General features: G+C 37.7%; 1 non-coding gene across 1 annotated transcript; it reads right to left on the bottom strand.

The window, feature by feature from the left end:
• Positions 1–13532: 13532 nt before the first annotated feature.
• LOC131228304 (small nucleolar RNA R71) lies at positions 13533–13639 on the bottom strand. The gene has a single exon (XR_009162813.1). It is a non-coding gene; the product is annotated as a small nucleolar RNA R71 (small nucleolar RNA).
• Between the last annotated feature and the right edge of the window lie 920 nt (positions 13640–14559).

Here is a 14559-nt window from a genome sequence, read left to right as displayed (position 1 = left end):
ATCATTGAATGATGGTCTCCTTGAATCTCATTCCTTCCTATTAGTGTAAAAGGTGAAGTTTCAGATTTAGGCCTTTTCCACTATTGATCAACCAACAACTTTTGTCTAACCGTTTGCCTATCCTAACTACACATTTCTTTCAAAATTGGGCCATGATCATTAAGCGTGGACCGTTAATTGAGATCAAGTTCGTTTCGACACCCGTTAGGAGAATTTTCAAGATATGTCAATTTAAATTTCTGATCACCAAGAAAATCATATACACAGGCTCTATTCGATGACCCCGATACACTGGATGAATTATATTTAAAGAAAGATCGTCAGAAAAAATCAAATTGGAGAAACCCAATCCAAGTGAGATGTAAAATACACCCCCTCTCACACACCCACTCCTTTATAAAAGGGGTGTGCATCCCTTCTACACTTACACACCACCTCCCAACTCCAATGAGGAGAGAGAGAGAGAGAGAGAGAGAGAGAAGCATAGACTCCCATCATCTTCTTTTTTCTCCACACATGTGGTGTCTCCCTCTTACTTAAGCGATGTCATGATTCATGTAGAAGGTTTCCTACATCAAGATCTACCCAGGGTTTAGATCTAAGGCTAAAGTGAGATATTCCTTTAAGCTTACAATGATTTGAATTGATATGATTTATCTTGTTTTTGCATACTTTCATATTACTATGATTTTCCATGCAATTGATTGATGGATCTTTATGAATTATTTATACTTTTGGGAATTATGGTTAAGTTATGATTTTAATTATGTGCAATTTTTATGAATTCGTGTGGGGTAATAGATGCAAGCCTTGTCCTTTGTCAATTTTGAGAGTGACACGTGCTTCTACTCTATATTGAGTTGGCTTTTGCTCCTCTCCTCTATTCTTGTTGAGTTAACCTATTTGCTACTCTTCTCTTTTATTGAGATATCTTAATGTTACTTTCCTCCTTTATTAGGTAAGCCTTGTGCTACCTCCTTTTATGGCTTAGGCATGTGTCTTGGAATTACAAAACTCCCATGATTCGATTTATTTTCTCCATTGATGCAAGTGATATGTTGGAGGTCTCACATCTAGTGATTCATATATTTTATCGTGGACGTAATGTAATCTGGTTAGTGACCTACTTCGTCGACACGTAATTCCATGAATTTTAGGTAGTGGTGCACAAATCGATGTAAGTAAACCACCCTGCGTATTACACCACTTTCAGGATTGGATGTTGCAAATAGTCACTCCATGAACAAATCGTATCACGTAAATCATCTGATCTGTGTGTTGTGCCGTCTTGAGGTGTTCACATAAATCCACAGTAACATTGAACACGCCGACAAATCTCCATAGTGTGAGAATGAGGGGTGAGCCGGGTTTTCTATGAACTATATTTCACATTGTGATAATCACTAGGTATGATGGACAACACACACTTTGCTTGTGTGTGTGTATGTGTGTATGTATGTGTATATATATATATATATATATATATATATATATATATATATATATATATATTGGTTGCGCATACTATTACCATTCATAATGGAGTACAAGACGTATCAGAACCCTCACATTATTCTTATGAATCTCTTGAATTATTTATAATCTTAAATGCTAACCATCACTATGCGTAGGGCATTGACCCTCTCCAATGATACAGATAATGCAGGTGATGTACAAATTGAATATATAGATGACGATTGTGGAGATCAAATATTGCATATTTTCCCTCATTTATATCTTAGTTTTATGAACATAATACTGTTTAATGTTATGTTTTATGCATGTTTGTGTTGTAAGATGAATCTGTGAGCTTGAATTGAAAAGAATGTTCAAAGCATGGATTTAGTGCTCAAGAACCACTAAGGCAGATGAAAGATCTTAGGAGACCAAGAACGGAGAATTGTTATGCCAAAGATCGAAGGAAACCAAGTACAAAGGGTGGAGAAAAGATTAGCAAAAGCACAAGTTAAACAGCAAAAAAATAGAACATTTCAGTGTCACCTAAGACAACTTCAATGCCACCAAAGTTGCACAAAACAGTCCAATAAAAAAATAGCTTAATTCGGTGCCACCTAAGCTTAATTCGGTGCCACCGAAGTCAATTTCGGTGCCGCCTAAGCCAATTTTGGTGCTACCTAAGTACTCTGCACATACAATTTCAGATGTAATAAAATGCAATTTCGGTGCTTGCAACTCAAGGACTTTGAGGAAGTAATTGTAACATTACAAGTAAACAATAGCAATAGGGATGCACTCAAACTTAGGTTATTCTTATTTTCTCTAAAGGATTGGGCCAAAGCATGGCTTAACTCTCTAAGACCTCATACCATCACTATATGACAAGCCTTAAGTAGAGAGTTTTTGAAAAAAATTATTTCTCGAGCACAAAACAAATGTATTAAAATAGGAAATCATGTCGTTCTCCCAAAAGGGGAATAAACTATTTTTCCAAGCTTGGGAGCGCTTCAAAGTCCTTTTACTCACATGCCCACATCATGGTTATGAACCATGATACTTGATTGATGCGTTCCGAAAGGGGCTCACCATGGATACCCATCAATTCATAGAGATGATGTGTGGTGGAACCTTTCTTGACACAGATCCTAATGAGGCTTGAGATTTTCTAGACATGTTAGCAGAGAATACTCAAACATGGGATGTCTCTACTAAACCGGACCAAACTAGACCCATTCCTATAGAGAAAGCGGGGATATACGTCCTAAGAAAGGAAGACGACCTTAATGCAAAATTCGTTGCATTGGCTAGAAAGGTCAAAGCCTTGGAAATTAGGAAGGTTGATGCGATTAAAGCAAACACTTCCTTGGGTAATTTTTATAGCAATTGTGGTGGTGTCGACCATGACACAAAGGATTGTCCAACAATCTCAGTTGTACAAGATATCATGCATGAGCAAGGGCAAACAAATGCTATAAATAACTATCAAAGACCAATTGTGCAACCAATGGGAAACACATACAATCCAAATTGGCGTAACCGTCCTAATCTTAGTTGGAGGAGTGGACCACAAATTAATGCACTTAATGCACCTTAAGGGCTTCCACATAACAACTTCTTTGGGGCACCTAACAATGCACCGTTTGTGCCCCCACTAAAACGATCATCTGTGGAGGATGCATTGACTGCATTCATGAACTCTCAAGCTCAAATGAATCAGTCTCTAATCCAATCAAATTAGGAATTAAAGACAGTCAGGGCTAGGATTGAGACTCAATTAAATGCTAAGGAAAAAGCACATTTCCTACTCAATCTGTGCCAAACCCTAGAAATACACATTTCATTGGAGATGCAAATCCAAGTGAGCTACATCATGAACAAGCTAAGCCCATCATTACCTTGAGAAGTGGAAAAGAGGTCGATAACAAGATAATGCAACTGGTAGAAATACCGGAAGATGAACCCGCTATGGTTCAAGAGCCACAAAAATAAAAGAATAAAGAGACTAAGTCACATGAGCCTCCAAGTCCGTTCCCATCTAAACTTTGGAACCGGACTGTCCCCATGAAATATCAAGAGGTGTTGGATGTGCTCCAAAAGGTGATTGTCAATATTCCTCTACTTGATGTCATTAGACAAATTTCATCATATGCTAAATATTTCAAGGACATGTGTACTGTGAAGAGAAAATTAAACGTGCACAAGAAGGCCTTCCTCATTGAGAAAGTGAGCGCTATCATTTAGAAAATAGTCATACCCAAATACAAAGACCTGGGAAGTTCCACTATTCCTTATATTATTGGAAATTTTTAAATTGAGCATGCTTTACTAGATTTGGGTGCAAGTATCAACTTAATACCTTATTCGGTTTACTAACAAATGGGGTTACGCGACCTTAAACCAACCACGATTATACTCCAACTCGTTGACTGCTCCATTAAGGTACCAAGGGAAATCTTTAAGGACGTGTTAGTCCAAGTGGAGCAATTCTACTTCCCCATGGATTTTACTGTACTAGACATTGAACCATGTGTAAATGCTAGCGCTCAAGTTCCCATTATTTTAGGCCATCTATTCTTAGCAACTTCAAATGCAATCATCAATTGTAGGAATAGAATGATGAAGTTGTCTTTTGGTAATATAACTATAGCGCTCAATATTTTTAATCTATGTAAGCAGCCCATTATTTATTAAAAATATCTAAATTATTTTATTTTTCGATTAGGCCGACCATAGTGCTCGGATCCTAATTGTGTTATCAAAGTCATCATGATTTATGGATTATTAACATATGTGTGGAACTTTGAAGCTTGGGTGTTGTTTTTAATTTAATTGAATTCTATTTAAAAGTCATACCTTCAAAACTTTCAAAATCATTTCATCAGTTTAGTTTCCATTACTTAGTTAATTTTGCATTTGATTTTCTCATTCTCATAAATTATTTCCCTATATGATCAACCCTGTATTCATAGGATATTACTTACGAACCTCTATACTTGGAGGCAAACAAACAACGATCACCTTATGAAAGATTATTTTGAATAAAGGAGGAGATAACTTTATGTTTCATTTTATTTATTTTCCGCTACACACTTTGAATAACGTAACAAGCTCCCATTTGAGAGGGCATTAGATTGTTAGCTAAATTTTATGTCTTAATGAAATAATAAGCACAGATGATTTTGTTCTTGTGAATGTGTACCTTCGTGAAGGTGACTGGATGTGATCTAAATAAAAAAAAATCAACAGTTAAAAATCATTTGTTAGTCACTCGGACATGATCTTGTACTTTTGGCACATCCGATACTTGGAATCTCATCATTTTCAAGCAATGTATATATTTCAATAGGCTTATTATAACCATTATGTCAAACATTACATATGTTCACTAATTAGGGATATTAAAGTTGATTTAGTAATTAAATTCAAACGCTTGTAAAAATATCATGTATAACTACTTTGAATCCACGTAGCTTCTCTGGACTCCTCACAGAGATACCTCGAATCCACAAGGGAAAATAAGAAAATAGAAATAAATTCTAGAAATTTTAAAATTTCATCGGTAGATAATAAAAAGAATTTGCAATCCTTCAAATAGTGATATCAAACCTTATAAAAAGTTTCAGAATCAAACTCCAACTCAAACTCTCTAAAATTCGTAACTTAATATAAATAGTAAATTTGATATTTATAGTAACTGTCCTATCTGGCTTAACCAATTTATTCTTCTATTTTTTCTAAGCATTATTTATATTGGACACAACTCCTAAAGCTCAAAGGATGAAGAGTTATAATCAAACTAAAACTTACTATAAATAGTGAAAATGAAAATAAAATGGATTTTCGATTATCGGCCTGTTGGAATTTCGCAAAATAGTTAGGTTGGTTGGTTAAAGTAGCTTCTCCTACCCTAAAATAGTATATGCTACGTCGAGTAACTCATTCCAATTTGTGAGATATGTCTATTGAATGAATAAAGAAAGAAAGAAAGATACAAAGAAAAAAAAATATTTATATACTTATATATACATATATACATATACATGTAGAAGAGAAAAAAGTGGGAAAAATTCTTTTGTAAAAATAAAAATAAAAAATTCCAGCGGTGCCACCAGGGGGATGTGGTACCACTGCCAGAGCAGCGACACCCCGCCAGACCACCGGCGGTGCCACCACCGGAGTGGTAGGGAGCAGCGGCTCCACCGCCGGAAATTTTGAATTTTTTTTGTTTGTTTTTGTGCCGTTTTCAAAAATTCATATTTATTTCAATAGAACTCTGATTGAGGCGATTCAAAAGCCATATTGAAAGTTAATGAGTCTATTTTTACATAAAAATAAATAAATAATAAAATTAAAATTAAAATATAGTTAATTTTAGGATGTTTTGACAACTATCAAAGAATCATTAATTTCGAATAGCTATTACTTTAGAATTTTAATATTTTTCTACAACTCCAAATGAAATAAATATTTGCGGGATAAGTTCAAACTTAATTATAAACTATTATAAAAATTATAAAAATAATTCAGTTACTAAAAGTACAAGAAACGTTATAAGAAATAGAGACATTTTGCAATCATACAGAAATCGTCGCTTTTGGACAACTGGTACTTCTAAAATTTTATTAATTTTTCAGGAAATTAAAATCAAATGAAATTTTGTAAAATAAAAGTAAGCTTAATAATAAATTACTAGAAAAATTATAAAAATAATTTAGTAACTAAAAGTGACAAAGATGTTACGAACAATAGACGGGTTAGAACAAAAAATTTCTGCAACTTCGAGTTGCCGATGGACTGGATGTATCTTTTTTATATTTGAGTTTTAGAACTTTATGTCTTTTTAAAAATTGCTTCTAATCATGCCAAGAATCGTCCTGTATGATTAAATTATATTATTTTTAGTGTATTTTTCTATTTCAAGTATTTCCTAGTATGGTTGAACTACGACTCTTGAGTAGGGATGAGTTTGATTGTTTAAGACTCTGTAATTTTGTATTAGATATAGACTTTACTAAAATATTATGAGTTCCTTATTCTTTTGTGGATTCAAGGTTCATACCATATTGAGGATACGATGTTCTTCCTCTTTTTTTCCGCGCCCTTCCTAGCATTGTTATCCCTCCAAACCTCTAAATATCTTTAAACTTTCGATTCTTCATTCTCTCTCGAAATTAATGAAATTAAAGCGTGATTTGCTCATAACCCACACCCATAAGATCGAAATAGAAATATACAGATAAAGTTTTAGGCCATTGGAAACTTTTTTAGGATGATCGTTGACCATAGGCATAGTGGGAGAGTTTTTTATCACGAAGTTGGACATGAACTAAAATGAGAACTCTATTTGACCAAGACCCAAAGGACAATCTTATAAACATGAGGCTTGAACCTCCTAATGAATTATAATACTCCTTAAATTCTTAGGATGATCGGATTACGGAATTATAAAACCATACAACTGCGAGGCATTCGCGAGTTGACCCAATTCTCAATCCCGACCGACTTCCAATGGACTCACTGCTTTGACCAAGCAGAAGACTAAGATCCACTAGTACTAGGAAGGGATACACTAAGCTTTCTGCCCTGGTCAGGAAGAAGATCGACGTATCGAATTTAAGCCTACTACAACTATTTTTCCGTATTAGCCCGATAATAAAGAGTAAAATATACCACCCTTAGGTAAACTTTGTCGTCAAACACTCAGTGCGATAATAATGATTTTGACATCTGTTTTTAAACCTCAAAGGTCGAAACTTTTAAGGGGGTAGACCACAATAAGCCAAGCTAGTGTGCTTAGTATATACCCTAACACGTATATAATGTAAAATCAATAGAAACTTAGGTGTACGAAATTAGAATGTCTTACATATTTACATTAGGCAATTTCGGGTGCGTAATTATTTTTAAGGGGGCTAGATTGTAACGTCCTAGATTTTTGCTATTTTGAATTTCTAAAAATCCTTAAATTTTTTTTATATACTTAGCATATATCGTCAGTTATTGACCTTTAACGCTCGAGGTGAGCCTACACACGGTTGGTACTGATAAAGAACTGTACAAATCTGATTAATTAACCGTAGAAAGCTAAATGAATTCATTGATCACTTAAACATCGAGTTTAGCTACATGATTTACTCACATAGCCAAATCTAGCTGACAATCGCTAACTAATCAAGACAACTGTAACTAAATAAAGACCTACCTAAAGCCGAGACAACCAGGGTTTAGATCTTAATTAACAAACCAAATCAACACAATTACTCCTTTAGCCTAAGAACCAACAACTTAGAGTGATTAGGACCGAATCACCTTTTTGTTGATTACGAATAGGCCATGCTATAAGCTTGGCTAATCCATACCATAATCGTCATGCACAAGAAATTTCATTATCCAATTCATTCCAAAAATTCCTTAATTATCTAAAACAAGCTCTAAACCGCTCGATAGTGGTCCACTAAAACCGAGGATATAGAAAGACGTTCTTCTTAATGGGCTTAACGTCCAACGTAGGACATCAAGCTGAGGTCGCATCTCGAATTGATCAACTTGGACTCGCAAACCAAGTGCATGAGATGTGTGAATGCCTTAGGTGAAAACTTAGAACTTAAGTGAAACTAGCTCCTTTGTTCTTCCACAAATTTATAACTTTTGGACCGTCAATTCGTGGCCAAAGTCAGGGTACCAATTAAAGACATTTTCCCATACTTATCCGTATAGCCACGGCCCCGATTGATCATCGGTGACCGTCAATCTGGGTTAGGGCTTTTTCGGTTGATTCGCACATCCGATCATCGGATGGTTATGTCCAAATGCAAATCACCTATTTGGACACTTATTCCATGGTTTAGATTGACATGTACGCCTCCTGATGGGTCCCATTGATCTGAAACAACCCCCTCCAGGGTTTGTACAATGAATAAAGTGTCATTGTGGCCATTTACACCCAAACCGGCACTATAAATACCTTAGTTTCTTACACCCCCTCCAGTTACACAGATTTTGAGCCTAGCTTTGAAGAGATAAGAGAGAGGTAAAAGGAGAAGAGAGAGAAAAAGAGAGCTTAGAAGTGTGAGAATTTGTATACCTTCACATCTCATCCCTTTTATAGCAACATTGCCCTTTATTGGTGTCAATTCAGCGACGGTTGAAGGTAAGTATTGAGTCATGTTTATAGGTTTACGTCTTATATCTAATTCCTTCAAATTCTTATAAGCATGTATGCTTACCTAGGTTCTCGACGATCTTTCCCTAACACCCTAACCCTACGAGCACTGTGAGTCAGGTGAATCGTCATAAGGTGTGTACCATTATCCTTACGTTGTCGTTTATCGACCCTTGAGGGTCTCAGATAATGATTTTGTTGTTTGTGAATAGGTTAGTGTATGTTAACATGTTCACACTTTGATTTGATTGTAACATGTGTTATTACTTGGTTATGAATGCCTATATGTTTGATAAAATGCCTAAGTGAATAAATGTGTTATTTTGTTGATGCTCATATGCTTGATGGAATGCCTAAGTGAATGTTTGGTTTTATTAATGCTCACATGTTTGATGAAAATCAGAAACTTTCATATAAGTCTCAACGTAATTTTCGCATACTTTGCTCGCGACTAGCAAGATGCCTGTTGGGGGTTGTGTTGAGGGTCAAATATTGCACATCAAACCCCAGTTATTGCCTGAATTTATGAACATGGTACTGTTTAACGGCCCGATTTAATCGTGTTTGTAATGCAAGGTGTATTTACGATATTAGATTGAAATAGGGTACTTAAAGCATGGATTTAACGCTCTGATGACACCAAAGGCAAGGGACAGACCTCAGGGGACCAAGATCGACAGATTTACATGCCTGAGATCCGAGAAAATCGAGAAACTGAAGCTCAAGTAACCTGAAAGTCAGCCAAAATGCAAGATCACAGGGTTCCCACCATCCGTTTGTCTTGAGACTTCATATATGGCCTGAGGACCTTAAATTAATTGTACAAGTCAAATTTGATCCATTGCATCCCTGTGTAAATGCCCCAAAGGACATATCAGCCCCTTAAATCCTGACATGGGGCCCACCTGATATCTGGATATACTTCAATCTTGGTCTCAACGCATTAAATGGGATGAGGAAAGGAATGGATAGAGAGGATTCTTATAACCATCACAGTGGACCCCACTTTGTATAGTGTGTGCAACATGCACATAGCACTTACTGTGCACCACACCTCAAGACGGGTCAAACCAACGTTTGACCCGTCTCCTCTCCAAAAAAACGGAAACTCCGTTTCTTCCAGTGTCCCTCCAAAAAAAAAAATGAAAACTCTGGTTCTTCCAGCATCCAAACAGGGGACCTCCGCACGATCTCTATGGGCCATCATCATGATCCAAAAGCTCAATCCGAGCCGTCCATTTGAATAATTCGAGGATTCTGACCAATATCTAGTGGTTCTTGGTCTGAAGAATGCCAGTAAAAGGTGCAAATTCTCTGGACGGCAGAATCTTTGCGGCAAGATAAATCAAGTGGGCCGCGTCAACAGCAATCCAGAACCGACTATATCAGAACGGTTTTTCGAGTTGGGCTCAGTGAACGGTGTGGATTTCCAAACCGACCTCAATCATGGCCAGCGCAAGCCCTGTTGCGAACGTCCGAGAAAACCGAACGCCGCCTGGCTTTTGCGGGCTGTTCTGTGATCACGGCCATGATCAGATGGAAGATCTGATCCGTTCATCATGTAGGTCATCCCAAATCGTCACAGGGGACGTTAATGCTTTGGAAAGAAAGTAAGGGAAAAAGGAGTTTTCTGCATTGCCTTTCGCTGTGTAAGATATTGCGGACGCTGCAGTTGCGTGAGCCGATTGAGTCGATCCACCAAAGGTGAGCCAATTGTTGAGGGTCAAATATTGCATATTAGACCCCATTGATTGCATGGATTTACGATTATGATATTGCTTAACGGCCTGAATTAATCGTGTTTGTAATGCAGGGTGTGTTTAAGAGCCTGGACTGAAAAAGGGTGGTAAATGCATGGATTTGACGCTCCAGAATCACCAAGGCAAGGGACAGACTCTAGGAGACCAAGAGCGATGGAATTATACACCAGGGGTCCGCGAAAATCGAGAAACTGAAGCTCAAGCGGCCTGAAAGTCAGCCAGAATGCAAGATCACTGGGTTTCCATCATCTGTTCGGTTCAAAACTTCATACATGGCCTGAGGGCCATAAATTAACCGTACACGTAAATTTTTATCCATTGGATCCCTCTCGGAGTGGCCCAAAGGATAGATCTACCCATAACCATTGATTTTGGGCCCACCTAATATTCGGATATTTTCAAACTCGGGCTCACGCATTAAATGAGATGAAGAAAAAAGAAATGGATGGTGTGGATTTATCAGATATATCACTGAGGGCCCAAAAGAGTACTGCACGTGCACTGCTGCAAGAGTACTCGTAGTGCACCGAACCCATCACAAGCGGTCAAACCGCGTTGACCGCTCCCACCCGACTCTCCTGTACAGAGCAGGAGAGTCTCTATTTTTTCACCGCGCAGTCCGTCCGCTGATCCACCAATAGCCCACCATCATCGTCCGAATCGATAATCTGACACGTTCATTATATCTAGGAGGAAAATTAGACCATAACCGGATCATTTCCATACATCCATGCACAAGAACAAGAGTGAAAAGACTGGAGCATTCTCCGCACGTTGATCAGAGCAGTGGTCCACTCATAGCTCGAGGCGACTTCAAGTTTTGGAATAATAGCCTAAATAGACCCTACAAGACCACTGAACGGACCTGATCTATTAAGAAAACATCACGTGGGTCCCGCAGAGATCAGTGCTTCCCCCCTGTTTTCCGCGTCCGGACGAATCCGGGAATTACGGGGAGTAGTGGGTCATGACTGTTAATATTCTGAGTGATCCAGACCGTCCAATGTGTCCACAGGGAGGCTAATAACCTAGCCAAGATTTCAGGAATGACGGATAGATTGATATCGCGCCGGAATTACACTCCAAACGCAAGATGGTTTACACTTTCGCTGCGCACGCAAACGCTGTTGCGTAAACGACTGTCCTTCCTCCCCTTACGCAGCAACTTAGACTTCGGCATGAAGTCTTCAGGATGGGGTGGACGAGAGAAGAGGATATAAGGCGGACATGAAGCATTGAAAAGGGGAGAGCTTGGTTGGAAGGACGGAAGCTTGAAGCTGGAACGAAAGAGAAAGAGAAGTTTCTTTCTCTTAACTTTAAGCTTTTTGCTGTGTTTTTTTTCTTCTTTTTCTTTTGTTTATTTGTTTATTTTAGCCCTTTTCATGTGTGGCTAAACCCCTTAGCTAAGGCTAAGAGGTGAAGCCTGTAGCGAGATGGGAGATTCTATTCTATGCTTTTAATGTAAATTCATGGACTGAATTTGGTTTTTAGTGATTATGGAAGGAATGTTTTTAGTCTTTAATAGTCTGTTGTGACTGAAATTACAATGGGTCTGCAATGGCTTTGAATATTTCCTTTTCCCCTTTTTTTATGACGCCAGGAAACCCTGTTGTTCACCATCGTCTCCTGGGCATGGTTGGATGATGGTACCTTTCCTAACTTTCATATCTTGAAAACCAGATCAAGTAAGTTCAGCTTAAATTCCATAATTCTTGATGCAGGCATAAGATCTCCCTGATCCCTACAAGTGGATCCTCTGAATCCCTAGTTTCCTTCCTCTGAATTACTTAAGTTTTAGATAATTATTCCACAATTATTCCCTAAATTTTATTTAGTTTAGATCACATCTTAGTCTAGTTCCAGTCCTACTTGGTTTCAGATAACGTACAGGTATCAATCCCTTGGGATTCGACCTCGGTCTCACCGAGTTTATTACTACATCACAACCCTATACTTGGGGAGTGAACAAGTTTTTGGCGCCGTTGCCGGGGACTGACGGTTGCGATTTTCTGAAATTAATTAGGTTTAGAATTAATTTAAGATTAGAATTTGACTAACTTTAGTTGTAGACTTTTATGTGATTTCTAGAACTAACTTATTTTCTTGTTTTATAAGATCCTGACATAAGTTTCTAAATTGGTAATTCCTTTCTAATCTCTCTACTTTTTCTACTTTTTAGAATTAGGGTTTAATTTTTGAAAATTTTTAATTCTAGTATTTTTCTATTTTTAGGAAGTAGTTTATTTTTAGAAACTTTCCTCTTTTGTTACTTTCCAATTTGAACTCTTTTAGAAGCTAATTTTGTTTCCTAACTTATTTTTAGAATTTTTGTTTAGAAACTAACCTTCCTATTTTGTAGGCCTTTAAGATAGAAATTTCTAATTCAATAAGCTTTCTCTCTACTTTCTATTTTTTAGTTCTCTTTTAGTAATTTACCTTCTAGTTTAGACTTTTCTTCTTTTAGAAACTGACTTGTTTGTTTTCTTTTGCAGGTCTTTAACTTAGGATCTTCAAGTTGGTAATTTCTTTCTAACTCTCTCTCTCTTTCTAGATTTTCTTTTCGTTCGAATTTAATTGAGGGCTGCGAGTGTTTCATGCCCAAGTGGGCCCGTGACAACACTCGACGTCTCTTGACTGAAGGAGGATTGGTTTAGGGGTTGACTATCCATCGCAGGACTAGACACCACTCGAAATCCCCTGAGTTAATTGAAGTTATGGCTGAAGACCAACCTCCTCTACTTCCAACCAGGGTGGAGGATACCCAAGATGAGAATGAGGTGCATCAGGCACCCCCGCCTCGTACTTTACGAGATTATCTACAACTGGCGGGAGTGAGTACGCCCTCATGCATGATTTTCCCTGAAAACACAGGACAAATGGACATCAAGCCAGGAGTTATCCAACTCCTTCCCAAATTCCATGGACTTGAATCAGAGAGTCCATATTTACATTTGAAAGAGTTCGATGAGATTATAGCTACATTATGTTTTCCTAATGTATCTGAGGATACAATCAAGCTGAAACTCTTTCCTTTTTCCTTAAAAGAGAAAGCTAAGACGTGGTTACATTTACTGCGTCCTAGATCCATTGGCACATGGAACGACATGCAGAGGGAATTCATAAAAAAATTCTTCCCACATCATAAAACGATTACCCTCAGAAAAGCAATCATGAACTTTGCCCAAAAGGAAGATGAAACATTCTTCCAATGTTGGGAAAGGTTCAAAGATTTGGTCAGTTCATGCCCACAACACAGATTTGAAACGTGGCGCATTACAAATTTTTTCTATGATGGACTGACATCTTCCATGCGCCAAATGGTCGAGACAATGTGTAATGGAGAGTTCATCAATAAAGATGTTAACGAGGTATGGGATTACCTCGATAGTCTTGCTGAAAAAACACAATCATGGGACTATTACCCAAAGTCGAACACCATGTCTAGGCCGACTCAATTAAAGGAGAAAGGTGGATTATATCTCTTGAAAGAAGAGGATAATCTCAAGTGTAAAGTGACTACGCTAATAAGAAAAGTTGAGGCCATGGAAGGAAATAAGGATAAGGTTAATGAAATTGTTTGGGGCATCTGTGATTGCAACATTCATACAACTGAAAATTGTCCTACAATACCCGCCTTTCGAAGAGTGTTGAATGAACAAGCTAATGCCGTAAACAACTATCAAAGACCTTTTACTGGACCTAACTCCAATACGTACAATCCTGGTTGGAAAAATCATCCAAACTTTAGTTGGAAGAATGGACAAACGGCTATCCCTCAAGGTTTCTTCAATCAAAATCCAAATCAAGTGAAACCTCAAGAGGAACCGGTTCAAAATTCCATACAAGAGCTGGCTCAGGCAATGCGGGGAATTACAGATTTTATGCAAAAGATAGATTCTCGTATGACGGTTATAGAAAAGGGGATGCTTCCTGCACAACCTCTCCCCAATCCTAAACCACAGTACGAGATTAATGATCCCAGCTCTTCAAATCAGATGGGGCACGCTAAATCTATCACCACTCTTAGGAGTGGAAAGATTATTGATAAAACTCTTCCAGTTAGGCCCGAAAAGCCTCAAGAACCAGAAGAGGACAATAATGATGGATCTAGTGATGCCCCACAAAAATTAGAACTGGAACTTCTAGAGAAGCCAGTTGCTCCGTTCTCCCAACGGTTGG

This window comes from Magnolia sinica, chromosome 15, assembly GCF_029962835.1.
Source record: "Magnolia sinica isolate HGM2019 chromosome 15, MsV1, whole genome shotgun sequence".
Classification (NCBI taxonomy): domain Eukaryota; kingdom Viridiplantae; phylum Streptophyta; class Magnoliopsida; order Magnoliales; family Magnoliaceae; genus Magnolia; species Magnolia sinica.
This window is presented reverse-complemented; position numbering and strand designations above follow the sequence as displayed.